Source organism: Tachypleus tridentatus, chromosome 3, assembly GCF_004210375.1.
Source record: "Tachypleus tridentatus isolate NWPU-2018 chromosome 3, ASM421037v1, whole genome shotgun sequence".
Classification (NCBI taxonomy): domain Eukaryota; kingdom Metazoa; phylum Arthropoda; class Merostomata; order Xiphosura; family Limulidae; genus Tachypleus; species Tachypleus tridentatus.
In genome coordinates, this window is record NC_134827.1 from 61,977,270 (window position 1) to 61,995,686 (window position 18,417).

At 35.9% G+C, this 18,417-nt stretch overlaps 1 long non-coding RNA gene across 1 annotated transcript in view; it reads left to right on the forward strand.

Annotated features, from left to right (window-relative positions):
* Nucleotides 1–18,417, forward strand: part of LOC143246970 (uncharacterized) — a gene marked incomplete in the record, with an annotated part of 413,509 nt that overhangs the window by 158,622 nt on the left and 236,470 nt on the right.

An 18,417-nucleotide genomic window follows, 5' to 3' on the forward strand; every position in this document is an offset into this window, starting at 1 on the left:
GCCAAAAATGCTCGCCCTTTCAGCCGTGGGGGCGTTATAATGTGACGGTTAATCCCACTATTCGTTGGTAAAAGAGTAGCCCAAGAGTTGGCGGTGGGTTGTGATGACTAGCTGCCTTCCCTCTAGTCTTACACTGCTAAATTAGGGATAGGCAGTACAGATAGCCCTCGAGTAGGTTTGTGCGAAATTCGGAAACAAACAAACAATGTGGACGGCTCCCCACTAGTACAGCGATAAGTCTGCAGATTTACAACTCCAACGTAAGGGGTTCGATTCCCCTCAGTGGGCTCAGCAGATAGCTCGATGTGGCTTTGCTATTAGAAAAACACAAACACCCACAATATAAACGAGTAATTTTTTACTCAATTTTACTGTTAGGTGACTGGATTACGTTTACTCAGTATTTCTTGTTTATATGATAAACTTAAATGGACATCTTTGATTATTTAATCTCGTGGAAGACTTAAGAAAACTGTTTTCAATTAGACATATCAATAGAATGCATATAATAATATTTTTAAGCTCTATAATACCGTTTGTTGTATGACGGCAGCTATTATTGGTAATAATTTTGTGTTGTTGAATTTTTAGTCAAGGCAAATCTTACGCACTACTGCCAGCATGGACCACGGCTAATTGTGTTACATACGAACAGAGTTCTTCTTTCTAAGTCCGTTTGTTATCAGCACATATCAGACATTTCTTTCTAATGAAAGTACGTTAACCCAATAGTAAAACAGGATTAGAAACTTGGTGAAATAAATTCATGGACAGTGTTTTCCGCATAACAGTGTGTGTGTGTGTGTTTGCTTATAGCAAAGCCACCGCGGGTTATCTGCTGAGCCCACCGAGGGGAATCGAACCCCTGATTTTAGCGTTGTAAATCCGGATTTTTTTATTCTTTATTCATCCCACTTCCAAGAGGGGGTATAAACAAAAATACATGAAATAAAACACTAGTTAAATAATTAGCACATAGAAAGAAAACATTGTAAGATACCACCTTGTTAAAAAATTACAACAAAAGGTGTAAAATGTATTAGAAAATATAAAATGAAGTAATAGTTAGCGGTAAGTATCTAAATCAAATCACAAGAAAAACATTAATAAAACAAAAACAATGGAACACTTGTGATAAAAAAGAAAACTTGTAGAAAAAAATACACTTCATCTTAACAAAGCACATAACAGGTATCTTTGTTACCAACCTACCATTATAGTGATACAATAAATTAAACACTAGTTAAATAATTAGCACATGGAAAAGAAAAAAAAAACATTGTAAGATACCTTGCTAAAAAATTGTTGTAAATCCGGAGACATACCGCTGTATTAGCGGGGTGCTCGCAGATCACCCATTAAGATGTTAAATTTACTTTCTAGCAGGTTAAAGTTTTAATACTGTTGGTTATAAAGGTTGTTAAAACAGTTTTAACAGCTTAACTTGAAGTAACATTCCAGTACTTGACAAAATAAAGTGTTCTAACCACAGTCAATTATGTATTAAACAATAACGATATTGAATGATATATATATATGTACGCAATGTTCAAACTTATAATAATTTATTTATATAACCTGCGTATTTAAATTGTTAATAATTAGCATATTTCTCGTTGTAAAATAAGCAAGCAACAAACATTTTCGAACAATAACATAAGTTATCTTTCACTTAATTTATTTTCTTAACCAAAAGCTGCCTAATCGGATATATATGATGTGCTCACCATTGAGATCCGCTTTTCAATTCTAGAATTAAAATGTTTTATTTAAACCTCATGAAGTGAACACTCAGTATTTGTCACAAACACGTGTTCAGCAGCTACTAGAATTATTTTGTCATCGAATAAAATCCTTTTATACTTTGAGGGTAGCTAGTTTGTGTGTTTGTTTGTCTCTTAACTTTTTCTAGAATATCGCATTTGGACCTGTCAAATACGATTTAGCAATAATAAACTGCAAAACTTTCCTAGTTTTATAACACTAAAATTCAAGGCTCAATTTCCCGAGGTGGAGACAATAGGTGGCTTAATTGGCTTTCATCTAAAACAAATAGATCGACTCATATATAGAGCTCCGTAAAGGTGGGTCATTACTGACATATTTAGAACAAAAAGAAAAAAACAGAAACACTACTTACATTTATAACTGGTAAAACATTAACTTTACGAATACATTTTTATTTCACGCCACATCGATCGATTGAGAAATTTATTCTTCACACAATGTTTGTACATACTTTCAAGACAAATCTATATCGTGTGAGATGTTTTCAAGTTACCTGTTGTTTATTGCTTTTTGATTTTAAAAACCTGAAAAAAATTAATTTTAATTATATAATCTAACCAATCGACATAAATAAATTTATTATTATGTTATTTCAATCTTTAGGTTGTCACTGGCACATTTAAGGAAAATCTACTTTCATAAACATTTCATCACGAAGTGGAACAAAAAGTTGTTTTTTTCGTTTCCACGGTGACAATGTAAATTGTTTGGTTAAGCCAATCAGTGCTTGTATACATCTTTGTATGGATAACCAATCAGTGCTTGTATACATCTTTGTATGGATAACCAATCAGTGCTTGTATACATCTTTGTATGGATAACCAATCAGTGCTTGTATACATCTTTGTATGGATAATCAATCAGTGCTTGTATACATCTTTGTATGGATAACCAATCAGTGCTTGTATACATCTTTGTATGGATAACCAATCAGTGTTTGTATACATCTTTGTATGGATAACCAATCAGTGCTTGTATACATCTTTGTATGGATAACAAATCAGTGCTTGTATACAACTTTGTATGGATAACAAATCAGTGCTTGTATACATCTTTGTATGGATAACCAATCAGTGCTTGTATACAACTTTGTATGGATAACCAATCAGTGCTTGTATATATGTTTGTATGGATAACCAATCAGTGCTTGTATACATCTTTGTATGGATAACCAATCAGTGCTTGTATACATCTTTGTATGGATAACCAATCAGTGCTTGCATACATCTTTGTATGGATAACAAATCAGTGCTTGTATACAACTTTGTATGGATAACCAATCAGTGCTTGTATATATCTTTGTATGGATAGCCAATCAGTGCTTGTATACATCTTTGTATGGAAAATCAATCAGTGCTTGTATACATCTTTGTATGGATAACCAATCAGTGCTTGTATACATCTTTGTATGGATAACCAATCAGTGCTTGTATACATCTTTGTATGGATAACCAATCAGTGCTTGTATACATCTTTGTATGGATAACAAATCAGTGCTTGTATACATCTTTGTATGGATAACAAATCAGTGCTTGTATACATCTTTGTATGTATAACCAATCAGTGCTTGTATACATCTTTGTATGGATAACCAATCAGTGCTTGTATACATCTTTGTATGGATAACCAATCAGTGCTTGTATACATCTTTGTATGGATAACAAATCAGTGCTTGTATACAACTTTGTATGGATAACAAATCAGTGCTTGTATACATCTTTGTATGGATAACCAATCAGTGCTTGTATACATCTTTGTATGGATAACCAATTAGTGCTTGTATACATCTTTGTATGGATAACAAATCAGTGCTTGTATACAACTTTGTATGGATAACCAATCAGTGCTTGTATATATCTTTGTATGGATAACCAATCAGTGCTTGTATACATCTTTGTATGGATAACCAATCAGTGCTTGTATACATCTTTGTATGGATAACCAATCAGTGCTTGTATACATCTTTGTATGGATAACAAATCAGTGCTTGTTTTCAACTTTGTATGGATAACAAATCAGTGCTTGTATATATCTTTGTATGGATAGCCAATCAGTGCTTGTATACATCTTTGTATGGAAAATCAATCAGTGCTTGTATACATCTTTGTATGGATAACCAATCAGTGCTTGTATACATCTTTGTATGGATAACCAATCAGTGCTTGTATACATCTTTGTATGGATAACCAATCAGTGCTTGTATACATCTTTGTATGGATAACCAATCAGTGCTTGTATACATCTTTGTATGGATAACAAATCAGTGCTTGTATACATCTTTGTATGGATAACCAATCAGTGCTTGCATACATCTTTGTATGGATAACCAATCAGTGCTTGTATACATCTTTGTATGGATAACCAATCAGTGCTTGTATACATCTTTGTATGGATAACCAATCAGTGCTTGTATACATCTTTGTATGGATAACCAATCAGTGCTTGTATACATCTTTGTATGGATAGCCAATCAGTGCTTGTATACATCTTTATATGGATAACCAATCAGTGCTTGTATACATCTTTGTATGGATAACCAATCAGTGCTTGTATACATCTTTGTATGGATAACAAATCAGTGCTTGTATACAACTTTGTATCGATAACCAATCAGTGCTTGTGTATATCTTTGTATGGATAACCAATCAGTGCTTGTATACATCTTTGTATGGATAACCAATCAGTGCTTGTATACATCTTTGTATGGATAACCAATCAGTGCTTGTATACATCTTTGTATGGATAACCAATCAGTGCTTGTATACATCTTTGTATGGATAGCCAATCAGTGCTTGTATACATCTTTGTATGGATAACCAATCAGTGCTTGTATACATCTTTGTATGGATAACCAATCAGTGCTTGTATACATCTTTGTATGGATAATCAATCAGTGCTTGTATACAACTTTGTATGGATAACCAATCAGTGCTTGTATATATCTTTGTATGGATAACCAATCAGTGCTTGTATACATCTTTGTATGGATAACCAATCAGTGCTTGTATACATCTTTGTATGGATAACCAATCAGTGCTTGTATACATCTTTGTATGGATAACCAATCAGTGCTTGTATACATCTTTGTATGGATAGCCAATCAGTGCTTGTATACATCTTTGTATGGATAATCAATCAGTGCTTGTATACATCTTTGTATGGATAACCAATCAGTGCTTGTATACATCTTTGTATGGATAACCAATCAATGCTTGTATACATCTTTGTATGGATAACCAATCAGTGCTTGTATACATCTTTGTATGGATAACCAATCAGTGCTTGTATACATCTTTGTATGGATAACCAATCAGTGCTTGTATACATCTTTGTATGGATAACAAATCAGTGCTTGTATACAACTTTGTATGGATAACCAATCAGTGCTTGTATATATCTTTGTATGGATAGCCAATCAGTGCTTGTATACATTTTTGTATGGATAATCAATCAGTGCTTGTATACATCTTTGTATGGATAACCAATCAGTGCTTGTATACAACTTTGTATGGATAACCAATCAGTGCTTGTATATATCTTTGTATGGATAACCAATCAGTGCTTGTATACATCTTTGTATGGATAACCAATCAGTGCTTGTATACATCTTTGTATGGATAACCAATCAGTGCTTGTATACATCTTTGTATGGATAGCCAATCAGTGCTTGTATACATCTTTGTATGGATAATCAATCAGTGCTTGTATACATCTTTGTATGGATAACCAATCAGTGATTGTATACATCTTTGTATGGTTAACCAATCAGTGCTTGTATACATCTTTATATGGATAACCAATCAGTGCTTGTATACAGCTTTCTATAAATAACAAGGAAGGAAAGGCTTAATTTCAGAGTTGCTTAAAGGGGTGGTCGTTTTATTTCTTTAATAACTTGTAACATTCTGAAGTTTGGCATGTCATATTCGCTATTTCTTGTGTTTTATCGTCAAGTTAAGTATTTGATTTCAAAGATAAACTTAAATTTTAAGAACTTCCTTAATAAAAAAACACACAAAAACCTCGGTAAACCAGAACTAGCTTTTTTGACACGCACTAGATGGAGCGTAGATACGGTCTAAGCCTATTGTGAACCTTCTAGATTAAAAACAATCAAACACAACTGTAAAAGTTGAGTTGTGAATCAGTTTCTTGAAATAACTATTTTATTCACTCATAACCTAATGATTAGGGCACTGGAACTGTAATCTGAGGGTCGCGGGTTCGAATCCCCTTCACACCAAACATGCTCGCCCTTTCAGCCATGGGAGCGTTATAATGTGACGTTCGATTCTATTGTTCATTAGTAACGAGTAGCCCAAGAGTTGGCGGTAGCTGATGTAGAATAGCTGCCTTCCCTCTATTTATCATTTCGAAATTAGGGACGACTAGCTTTGTGCGAAATTCCATAAATAAACAAAATATAAATTACAATCGAATTAAACGTTTCTTTCTAGCGCATAAATACAAATACATTTTTCTGTGATATATTAAGCATCAAGACAGTATAATTTAAAAACCACGTATGGAAGGCCCGGGAATTTAAAGGTGTGTCTCTTTTGATATGACGTGGTACTATTTAGCTGAACGACAAAGTAAATCGCTTTGACCTTCAGGTCTAACGGCGTTAAGCGAGACAGAGGTAAAACAATTAGATATTTAATCATATGTGACGAAAATGTGCTTACACTTCCTTTATCGTACGTGACGTGCAAAATCTCGAGCTTGGCCTTAGTACCTTGGTACGGAGTGACCTTAGCTTCTAATCAATTTATCTCCAAGGGAAACTTGAATGAAACCTGGTGACCTAGTTTGAAAGTTATAAACGTTCCTGGCGATCTTATATGATATGACACACGGACAAAGAAGGAAAATTGTGGATTGTTGTGAGTAGTGATAATAAATATGATATCTGATATGAAAAAGAAACTTTCATCTCTTTGATACGTTCCTCTGAATGCATTTTGAATGTTTTAGATAACTTGAACGTTAAGGAAAAGGCCGTAATTGAAGCGTAAAGACCAGACGTGAACTCGAGGTTAGCGTGCAAATCCATGGATCACGTTTCGTTTCGCAATTTGTTTGGTCGTTGTTTTTTAATGTCATAAGCAGTCAGTTTTGCCTCTGAGACACTGGATATTTTCTCAGTTTAGAGCCTTCGGTGTCTCCATAAGGGCATTGGTACTGAATCTATATTTCATTAGAGCAACCTAAGAACTAGTAGTGAGTATTTCTCACCAGGTGCCTCTGCACTAGATTAACGGTTCAAAATAAGACGCCCCCAGTGACTCAGCGGTATGTCTGCGGACTTACAACGCTAACAACCGAGTTTCGATACCCGTGGTGGGCAGAGCACAGATAGCCCATCGTGTAGCTTTATGCTTAATTCAAAACAACACATCAAAATAAGACAAGGTAGCGCAGATAGTTTTAAACGAATAATCAAACGTTTTAGCTGTAAATTAGATTCGATTATCAATTCATATTTGTAAGATTTGACGCTTATTAATCAAAACAATAAAACAATATTGGAAACTGAAGACAGGGACTATCATTGTCTTAATAAGTTGACTAACAAATTGATAAAACATACAGAAATGGTTCAATACATTGTGTTAGAATGATGTTAGAACTTCACTACAACGTTAAAGTCCATGTCTCATTTCTGGTCCTGCCCTTTCTAACGACTGTGCTCTAAACTACAGCTATACGTCATAATGTCTTCAAGCTCAAAGCACACTTCTTCTACCTGCAATCTTTCCATAATCAACCGACTGTGCGAGGACTTTATTGTTGTTGTTTTTTTGCTTCAATTTCAACAATCCATTCGCACAGAAGTCTAAGTCCACTGAATACGGTGACATGACCGGAATTTCTTTGTATGGAATTATCACTTTTCATTTTTCAGCTACATGAAGTATGCAACACTTAAACCAGGTATGACTGGAGACCTTTTTTGGTGAACTTATTGGTCAGCCTCGTTCCCAGACAAAGATCGCTTATATCTGTTTTACGTAGGCGATTTTTGTCACTGATTTTTTTATTAATTACAATCAATGTTAAGTGTGTTATTCATATAAATTTCGTTTAAAAAAACAAAGGCAACTCTTTTCACTTGAGAAGTCTTTAAGGGGAACACATTGTTACAACATTATTATATATTAGAGGCGCGTGTGTTTTCTTATAGCAAAGCCACATCGGGCTATCTGCTGAGCTCACCGAGGGGAATCGAACCTCTGACTTAAGTGTTGTAAATCCGTAGATTTACCGCTGCACTAGCGAGGGGGGGACCGATATATTAGAGAGATTATAGCTAACCAACAGTAGCATTGACTTTCAAATTTGCTATGCCTATATTTAAAACTCCTAATGACCTATAGTTAGCTAGTTTGTTTATCTATTTGTTTTTAACAAAAAACACACAGAGCGCAATATGCACTCTGTCCACTGTGGAGAAACGTGTTAAACCGTGGGGGCGTTATAATGTGACGGTCAATCCCACTATTCGTTGGTAAAAGAGTAGCCCAAGAGTTGGCGATGGGTGGTGATGACTAGCTGCCTTCCCTCTAGTCTTACACTGCTAAATTAGGGACGGCTAGCACAGATAGCCCTCGAGTAGCTTTGTGCGAATTTCAAAAACAAACAAACAAACCACTGTGAAGAATCGAATCCTAGATTTAGCGTTATTAATTCCATACAGTTATCGCTTATCCACTGAGAGTAACACCATGATTTATTAGCAATGTTTTTTAGACAAGCCTCACTATAAGCTATGGGTAATAATTTTTTATATGTGTCTACTAAATTATCTTCTTTATGATTCTTTACTCAATTATTATTACGACGTCAACATTTATTAGTATATTCGTATTATAAACCTGCAATAATTCTAACCCTAAAAACAAAAGAATAATCGTATTATTGTTGTTGTTGAATAATTCATTGTACAGCTAATTCGGTAAAATACGTCCCCTGCTGGTACAGCGGTAAGTCTCAGGATTTACAACACTAAAATGAAGGGTTTGATTCCCCTCGGTGGGCTTAGCCCGATGTGGCTTTGCTATAAGAAACACACACACACACATGGTAAAATACACGTAATTCTTAGAAGTTTTAGTGGAACTTAATAATAATTCAAGGGTCATGCTTCTGTAAACTATGGGGAAAATATTATTTGCACACAATACGTTAATAGAAAAAGAGCAAAATATGTGGTGTTGAACTCCAATGATTCGTAGAACTTTAGGCCTAACTTATATGTATATATAGTAATATAACTTTATCCAATTGGCAAATAGCCAAGCGTATTTCAGCAAAATGCATTGATTTAAAAAACAAATCACAGTGAGCTCTAAACGTGTTAAAGTCAAAATTAAACTTTATAAAACAAAAAAAATTATAGCAAATTCACAATGTTGATAAAAATAAATTTTACAAAATGTTTGGCGAATGAACATCTATCTATCCATTCATCTTTCTATCGATCTGTGTTTAATTAACACATTCGTTGCACAAAATTGTTTTTTATTTATGTTCGAAACTGCAAGCTTGATTGTAATGTTTTTCACAATATAATAATAGAGAAATAAACATTTTTTTTTATATTTTGCAGTTTTTAAAATTTAGTATTTCATAATTTCACCAGAGGGCAGAATGTTACAGCTTTTGTTGTTTTGCACCACAAAACCAAAGATGTTGTTTTGTTCAGTATTATAAAATATGTTTTCAAAGTTAGTAATAATGTATTATTTGCTTTTATTAGAGATATTAATCTACATTTTCGTGTTTATTTACGTTACTGAACTCAGAATAAATTAGTAATCGTTTCACTCGGTAAAAATTAGCAGTTTATAAATACCCCAAAACAAAATTTTAATATTTAATTTATCTAATTCCAACAGTCTCATGATTTTGGTTTAGCATGAGATCTCTTTACAATTATAATATTATCATTGCTTTGTTTTTCCCAGGGGTTTTGCAAGGGTCAGGTTCAGTTGGACATCTTTATCCAGGTCCAGCATGGCCAGATGATTAAGGCATTTGACTCGTAATCCGAGGGTCGCGGATTCGAGTTCCCGTCACACCAAACATGCTCGTCCTTTAAGCCCTGATGGTCAATCTCAATATTCGTTGGTAAAAGAGTAGCCCAAGAGTTGGCGGTGGGTAGTGATTACTAGCTGCCTTCTCTCTAGTCTTACATTGCTAAATTAGGAACAGCTAGCGCAGGTAGCCCTTGAGTAGCTTTGCGCGAAACTTAAAACAAACAAACCTAAACTGTACATGCACGGAATACGTCTACAGACTACCCGCTACTTTGGCAAAAGTCGTAGGTTTAACCTACGATACGAAGGTAACGTGGGTTAAACATACAAATAATAAGCCTACCAGAATTTGGAAACGCGGAAATTATGCAATAAGTCCAACCCGTAAAATCAAGGAACTTCGTCAGATATTATAATTAAACTCTATTAAACATACATGAGATCTATCACAGTATATACACGCCCAACTTGGATAAAAGTAGCGCCTAAATACATAAGCTTGTTTGTTTGTTTTGAATTTCGCGCAAAGCTACTCGAGGGCTATCAGCGCTAGCCGTCCCTAATTTAGCAGTGTAAGACTAGAGGGAAGGCAGCTAGTCATCACCACCCATCACCAACTTTTGGGCTACTCTATTACCAACGAATAGTGGGATTGACCGTCACATTATAACGCCCCACGGCTGAAAGGGCGAGTATGCTTAGTGTGACAGGGAATCGAACCCACGACCCTCGGGTTACGAGTCGAGTGCCTTAACCACCTGGCCATGCCGGGCCGCTACAGTTTAGAAGGATCTTTTTTATGTTTGTTATGTCTTGTAAATAGTATTACTTAGTTTTTTAGGCACGTTTGTTTTGATTCTATATTTTTGGCAGCGTTCTTCCAAGTCATTTAATAAGGAATGTAGGTTTGTCGCTGCTACGGATGAGGTTGGTGCTGATCGCTACGTCGCCCGCGAATTGTGACGCGAACTCGTAATTTGGGTCTTTTCATAGCAGATTAATTACATATAAAAGAATAAAATAGGGTTAACTACCCTTTCTCTAGGGGCGCCAGCCTCTGGTGTAAATGGCTCTGAGAAAGCTCTCCTTACATTTAGTTTACAGGTTTTATTTTCCATAAAGTTGGATCACCAGCAAATAATTCCCTGGCGTGGTTCCATTTCTGTCATATGGTATCTTAATCCGTTATGCGACACTGAGTGGGAAGTTTTCGATATCGACAAAGCAGGCGACAGTGCACTCATTTTTATTGAAACTATCTGCTATTGTTCCTATTAACACTCCTACGAAAAGTGGGGCCTAATAGGCCCCAGAGCAACTTGAAAGGTTATTAATATTAGGCTAATAATTTTGTATTTAAATGAAATTGCCATTTAAATTCATTAATGAATGGATTAACGAGATTCCCACTGTCCCTATCTACTATCTAGCGAAACCACAGCCAGGGGAACGGGCTTGGAGAAATCAGGACTAGAAACGTCTTTTCGTAGGAGTGTTAATAGTACCAGATCATCTGTGGCCTGTCTACGTTTTCTAAATCCGTTTTGAACTACTGGTAATTTTAAAGTTATTTCTAAGAAATTTAAAAGTCTATTACTAATTATTATTTCGAGAATTTTCCAGTACTCTTTGGTTTATTTGAAGACTTTCCTTTTTTATGGAACATAAAAACTATTGCTTGCTTCCAATAAACCTGGATGTATCCAGAACTGAATGATAAATTGAATAGTGGTGTTAAGTGTTGGCATAATATCTAAGTAGTTTTTATAGGAAAATAGCTTGCAAGCCACTTCTTCCGGTGTTTTGTTATTTGTATTTTTCATGGCTAGATTAACTTCCATTTCTATTATAGTTTTGGTGACCTGGTGTGTACATAATTTTAATTTTATTAAGTTGTGTGAACTTATTGACTTTATTATAAAAATATGTTTGTTTGTTTTGGAATTTCGCACAAAGCAACTCGAGGGCTATCTGTGCTAGCCGTCCCTAATTTAGCACTGTAAGACTAGAGGGAAGGCAGCTAGTCATCACCACCCACCGCCAACTCTTGGGCTACTATTTTACCAACGAATAGTGGGATTGACCGTAAATTATAACGCCCCACGGCTGGGAGGGCGAGCATGTTTTGGCGCGGCTCGGGCGCTAACCCACGACCCTCAGATTACAAAGCGCACGCCTTAATGCGCTAGGCCATGCCAGGCCAATATGAAAATATGTATTAATGTCTGGTTCGTGGTGTGTTTTAAACGTATTTTAAAGGTTTTCTTTCAATACCTTTTCAGAGTTAAGTCTAAGCTATTTTGTTGTGATTTCCAATGTTGGTGAATAGTTTTAGGCGTGTCCAGAATAGTTTTGGGTTTTGGTTTTGTGGTTGATATTTTTCGTTTTTTTAAATTTTCATTTTGGGTCTGAATATTTCAGATCGACACCAGTAGCTCAGTAGTAAGTCTGAGGGCTTATAACGATACAATCCTGGTTTCTATAACAAAACAATGTTGAATGCATAGATAATCAAACCTATTGTGTTACTTTGCTCTTAACGAAGAAACGACCAACTAATGGCATCGGTGTCAAACGTCTTTGCATCGCCATCTATTGACGTGATTTAATAGCGAGTAAAGGTCTTTGGACCTACTCGCGAGGCTTTATTCACCAAATTAGTATTAAGTTCACAGAATTACAGCATAATGTTGAAATATGTAGCATTACGCTAAAACAAATAATCCACATTTTTTCGGTGAATAGAATAATCGATTAATTAAGCAATTAAAATGAATTGTATGATTTTGTAAGTTCATACTTTTAACAGTCGTGCAATTATTTGTCAACATTACAATTAATTTAATAAAAGAAATTAGACTTATTTTTAAATTGCATCGCTTGTCATACAGATGTCTCAACATCTTAACAACCAAGGCCCGGCATGGCTAAGCGTGTTAAGGTGTTCGACTCGTAATCCGAGGGTCGCGGGTTCGAATCCCGGTCGCATCAAACATACTCGCCCTCCCAGCCGTGGGGTGTTATAATGTGACGGTTAATCCCACTATTCGTTGGTAAAAGAGTAGCCCAAGAGTTGGCGGTGAGTGGTGATGACTAGCTGTCTTCCCTCTAATCTTACACTGCTAAATTAGGGACGGCTAGCGCAGATAGCCCTTTGCGCGAGATTCAAATTAACAAATAAAACAACTCTCTCTTTTATTAGTCTTCTATAAAATTCTTTCCCTGAACTTTTCCATTTTGTTTTGTTTTTATGAAACGCTCGCAACAGACATTGTGAGAGTATTGTGTTGCCTATTTAAAAAGAAACCCACAAATTTTGGTGTAAACATTTGGCAGGTTGTGATATAGACTAACTGCTTTTACGTTTCCAAATTACGGACGGATTGCACAGATAGCCCTCCGGGTGACATTTTGTGCAATTCAAAAAACGAACATGTGTTCTTTTTATAGTAAAGCCACATCGGGATATCAGATGTATCCACCGAGGTTAATCGAAACCCCTGACTTCAGCGTTGTCAGCCCATTGAATTGCCACTCGACCGCTTAGGGATGATAGACAAACACCCTACTTTATTAGTTGTTGGTGTTTCGATTAAGCACAAAGCTACATAATGGGCTATCTGTGCTCTGCTCACCACCGGTCTCGAAACCCGGTTTTTAGCGTTGTAAGTCAGCAGACATACAACTGAGCCACTGGGGGGCTGATTGTTTGGATTCAAACACAACGCTACACAATGGGCTATCTGTGCTCTGCCCACCACCGGTATCGAAACCCGGTTTTAGCGTTGTAAGTCAGCAGACATACCGCTGGGCCACTGGGGGCTGCTTTATCAGACTAATTATTTATCGTTATTTAAGAGCTGGAAATTTATTGTATATAATTTTCTGAATTATCGTGATGTCTTCTTGAAATATTCGAAACATTTCAATGTTTGTTTGTTTGTTTTAAATTTCGCGCAAAGCTACTAGTTAGCCGTCCCTAATTTAGCAGTGTGAGGCTAGAAGGAAGGCAGCTAGTCATCACCACCCACCGCCAACTCTTGGACTACTCTTTTACCAACGAATAGTGGGATTGACCGTCACATTATAACGCCCCCCACGGCTAAAAGGGCGAGCATATTTGGTGCGACGGGGGTTCGAACCCGCGACCCTCGGATTACGATTTGAACGCCTTAACCCACTTGGTCAAGTCAAGCCCAGCTTTCCAATGTATATAAGTAATACAATTCCACATCTTTTTTAACACGCAAATAAATAGGAAAAAAAGCATGAAATAAATTATCAATATCAATCAGTGATGACGAGAAACCCACTTGTTGAGAAATTTATATGCAAAAACGGCTCGTTTGGGCTGAGAAACACTTTACATAGAACCTGACGATTACGATGACCGAAGAAGGTCGAAACGTTGTTCGCTCTTCTATGTAAAAGTGTTTTCAGCCCAAACGAGCCGTTTTATATAAATATCAATATAATATTTGAACACTAGATGGCAGCTCAATCACTTTCAGAATAGCGCGGGCAAACATTTTCTTAACAAACGTTAGCTTATGATTGATAACCAAAACCTAGTATCGGGAAGTTCGATCTAACATTTGTTTGCGACAATAATCAAAGCTTAATACCTAGAAATATGAAGGCATATATTCATATAAATATAAATTAAAAAATCAGATATTTATTTTTCAGTTATTTGTTTACAATTTCTTGATCTTTGCAACTTTAATAACAAAGAGAGTTTTTGTGCATCAGTTAACAATGTTACAATTTTACAGTTATTTAATATCCGGCTTGTTGGTATCTGAGGGTATTTCTATATCATATATCTATATATAATTTATGGGGAGCAACCCCTCCTACGTACACGCATAAACATATTGTAATATTTAGTTTAACTAATATGACTTTGACTTCGGTTTACGAATAGCTGTATTTAGCGGCCATTTTGATTTTGAATTTTGGTTTGAGCTTTGGGAAATCGCTAATGATTCAATTCTCAACTTAGTAATCGTCTAATTAATACATAGATAATAATTAAAAACACTCAACCATTTCTCAAACTCATAAGACAAGTGATAGTTTACCAGCCGAAATAATCTGGTTTATTTCTGGCTTCAGTATATGAATTGGTAAGCTCTCTTTCATAGGAAGGATATGTTCATCTAAGCAAGTGTCAATGATGAACATGTTTCTCCATCTAAATAAAACTTAGTCCAGTTAATTCAGTTTCTAAACTTTAACTTGTAATATAAACTCAAAAGCTATGGTTATTCATAACAATATTAACTTGTAACCTACTAAATATTATTACTTCCAAACAATGTAAGTTACCATTATGAAGATTCCTTGTTCACGTGCTCATACCTCCAGTTCCCAGCGTTTCGCTTTAACTTCGTTACTGTTATAATCTCCCACAAAGAAACAAGTGCTGTTAGCTACACTCAGACCCCAAATCTGCTCTGATTCAAAATTGCCAATGTTTCATGTGATTCTGTTGAAATAAAGAAAACGTGGTATATTTAAAAGGCCCACTGACTTAGATTACATCAGAAAGCCTTGTATTTTTACGATGGGAATGATGCAATGTGGAGAGAAGTTTGTAATAATAAGAAATGCAAGGTGAACTGCTAATTGTTGGATACAGTTCACGCTCAATCCTCATATCGTACAGCAGAAGAAGAAATTCACGGACGTCACGAAGAATAACCGGATCGTGTAATTTAGCGCTCGTAAAACCACGTGGTTAAAAGACAGAACGTTTTCAAATTTGCTCTAGATGTAGGATGCGATTTTTTTCCTTACTGTTTCGATATGTTTTTGTCAGACATAGAAAACGAATTTGCTTTTGTTTTTCCCTCATCAAGACACGTGGATAGCACGTGGAATAAGTAATACAAGTGAAACACAAGGAAAGCACGTGTGAAAAAGTAATACAAGTGAAACACAAGGAAAGCACGTGTGAAGAAGTAATACAAGTGAAACACAAGGAAAGGACGTGTAAAATAGTGAAACAGATCAAACACTAGGAAAGAATGTAAAGTAAGAAGCTGAAAACGTATCTTAAGACTGGTGATATGGGTGCCAGACTGCTGATATAAGTATTAGACTGCTGGTATGGATGTCAGACTGCTGGTATGGGTGTCAGACTGCTAGTATGGGTGTCAGACTGCTGGTATGGGTGTCAGACTGCTGGTATGGGTATTAAAACTTTTATTAAATTAAAGTACAAAACAACGTTTCAAACTTCTCAGGTCATCTACAGGTTAACAAAGAGAGTTTGCAAGTGAACATTGCCGGGTACATATATATCTTAGGATTGTAGGGGCCATTGCAGAATATGTTAGATATGAAGGTATGAAGCTATTTACGTTAATACAGTAACAGTGCTAGCCTGAGAGTTCTTAAACAGGTTTTGGCTCTAATTATTAAGTTGCCTAGCTGTGGACTGTCCATCAGTTATATCGAAATCTGTTCTTAGGCGGATTGTGTCAGTATTTCCTTATAACTTTCATCCAGCCCACAGCTATTCATTTTTTCGTGCAACTTGCTTTCCAGGCAAAATCGGAAATGCGTGTTACTGATAAAAATATTTGCAAACTGTAAACTTTAAACCTTATACAGTAAACCTTAAAACTCGATACAAAATGAGTTCTGTAACGTAACATAAAGCACCATTTTACTCGTTAACTTTATTTTACGTCTATAAACAGTGTCGATTACATTGTATTAAAAAAAGCAACATGGTACAAATATTATCTGAAGCCGCAGTGGAACGACATCTATCTTAACTGTATTTTGATATTGTTTGGCGACACGTAGGTAATGTATTACCCTGTAAACTGACTGCTTTTGAAAAAGCTCGTAACAACCCTTTCCGATGTGAAAATCAATATACCCAAATCATTTAGATGGATCAACTTGGGTGTACAAAACCATCTAGAAAGAGACCTGCAAGAAGTCGTGATAACCAAAGTGCGGGCTCTTGTAACAGATAAGAATTCAGAAGACAGAGAGTAATTTCAAAAGCCATACTCGTGTTCAGGCAATAGTACGCAACATAACGAAGAAGGATATCCATCTGGAAATAAGGTCAACAGGGTAAGGGTTCATCAAGATGAAGCTTCATCCCACATCTTCTGTTGAAGTATTGGAGAATGAAACATATTTGCATGCTACTTCATATAAAGACATACTGGTCAAGACGCTATATGCAGTACTTATAAATTTCTATGTTATTAGATTGTGGAAATGGACGCTTGGAAACTGCCTTATTCATACATTAGATGGATTATGGAAAACATCAAGGAAGAGTGGCGGATGACATCACAGAGTTATAAAGGAGCCTTTGACAATAAAAGTATAATGCAGACCTATTATCAAGGTGCATGGTTGTTAGTTAGAGCACTACTGGACATGGTGACATTGACTGTAACGGTGTGGTTAAGCTCCAACACCCGTTTTAATATAAGGTACTCAACCAACTGTAGTTTTATACAATAGATAAACTGATTCTCAAAACTATAAATTGTGGGTGTATTCAAGACTACAAGTGATTTCGTCTGGTTCAAAACTAGTAGTTTTATGTGTTTTAATAACATCCCTTGAACTGTTTCAAATGTTATTCCTAACTGATCTCATTTGAATTGTTTATTTATTTTTTAATTTCACGCAAAACTACTCGAGGGCTATCTGCGCTAGCCGTCCCTAATTTAGCAGTGTAAGACTAGGGGGAAGGCAGCTAGTCATCACCACCCACCGCCAAATCTTGGGCTACTCTTTTACCAGCGAATAGTGGGATTAACCGTCACATTATAACGCCCCCACGGCTGAAAGGGCGAGCATGTTTGGTGCGACCGGAATTCGAACCCGCAACCCTCGGATTACGAGTCGAACGCCTTAACCCACCTGGCCATGCCGGGCCATCTCATATGAATTCAATTAACAATTGTTTATTAATACAATTATAATTGTACTTACCTTTAAATTATTTATAGGCCCTGCTACTTATGAGGTTCTTTCACCAACATCATCGCGTAAATTGACTTAAGTCATCAACAGTCTTAAGTTAAAGACACTTTATATTAATCATGGTTCTTAACATGCAACTTGGTAATTTCGTAGAATCGTCTCATTTTTACTGTTTACTCACTTATATATCATAAATTACTTTTGGTACAAGTGTAACGTTAGACAGGCCGAATGGTGGTTCAGCTAGGCCATTGGAGCTTCAAATAACACTACCTGTTCCACTGTTATTTATTTTAATTGAGGATTCAGTGGGTGAATGGAGCACACAAGCACTAACTTGAGGATTTACAGTTACAGCAAAGAAGTGTGAGACTGAGATTCCAAGAATACTTGCTTTATTAACTTTTTCATATGCTTAAATTTTACATTCAACATTCATTTAACTCTATAATACTTAATACGATAACCAATGTTAGGAATAATGGCATTAGAATACTTACAAAGAGTTCGGGCGGGAAACAGTTAGTTGTCTCATTACGGTAGTGGACATGTTGAGTAGTGTGGAGAACTTCGGTGGAGCCTAGAGGCAACTTTTTCTTCAGGAGATCTGGAAACAACT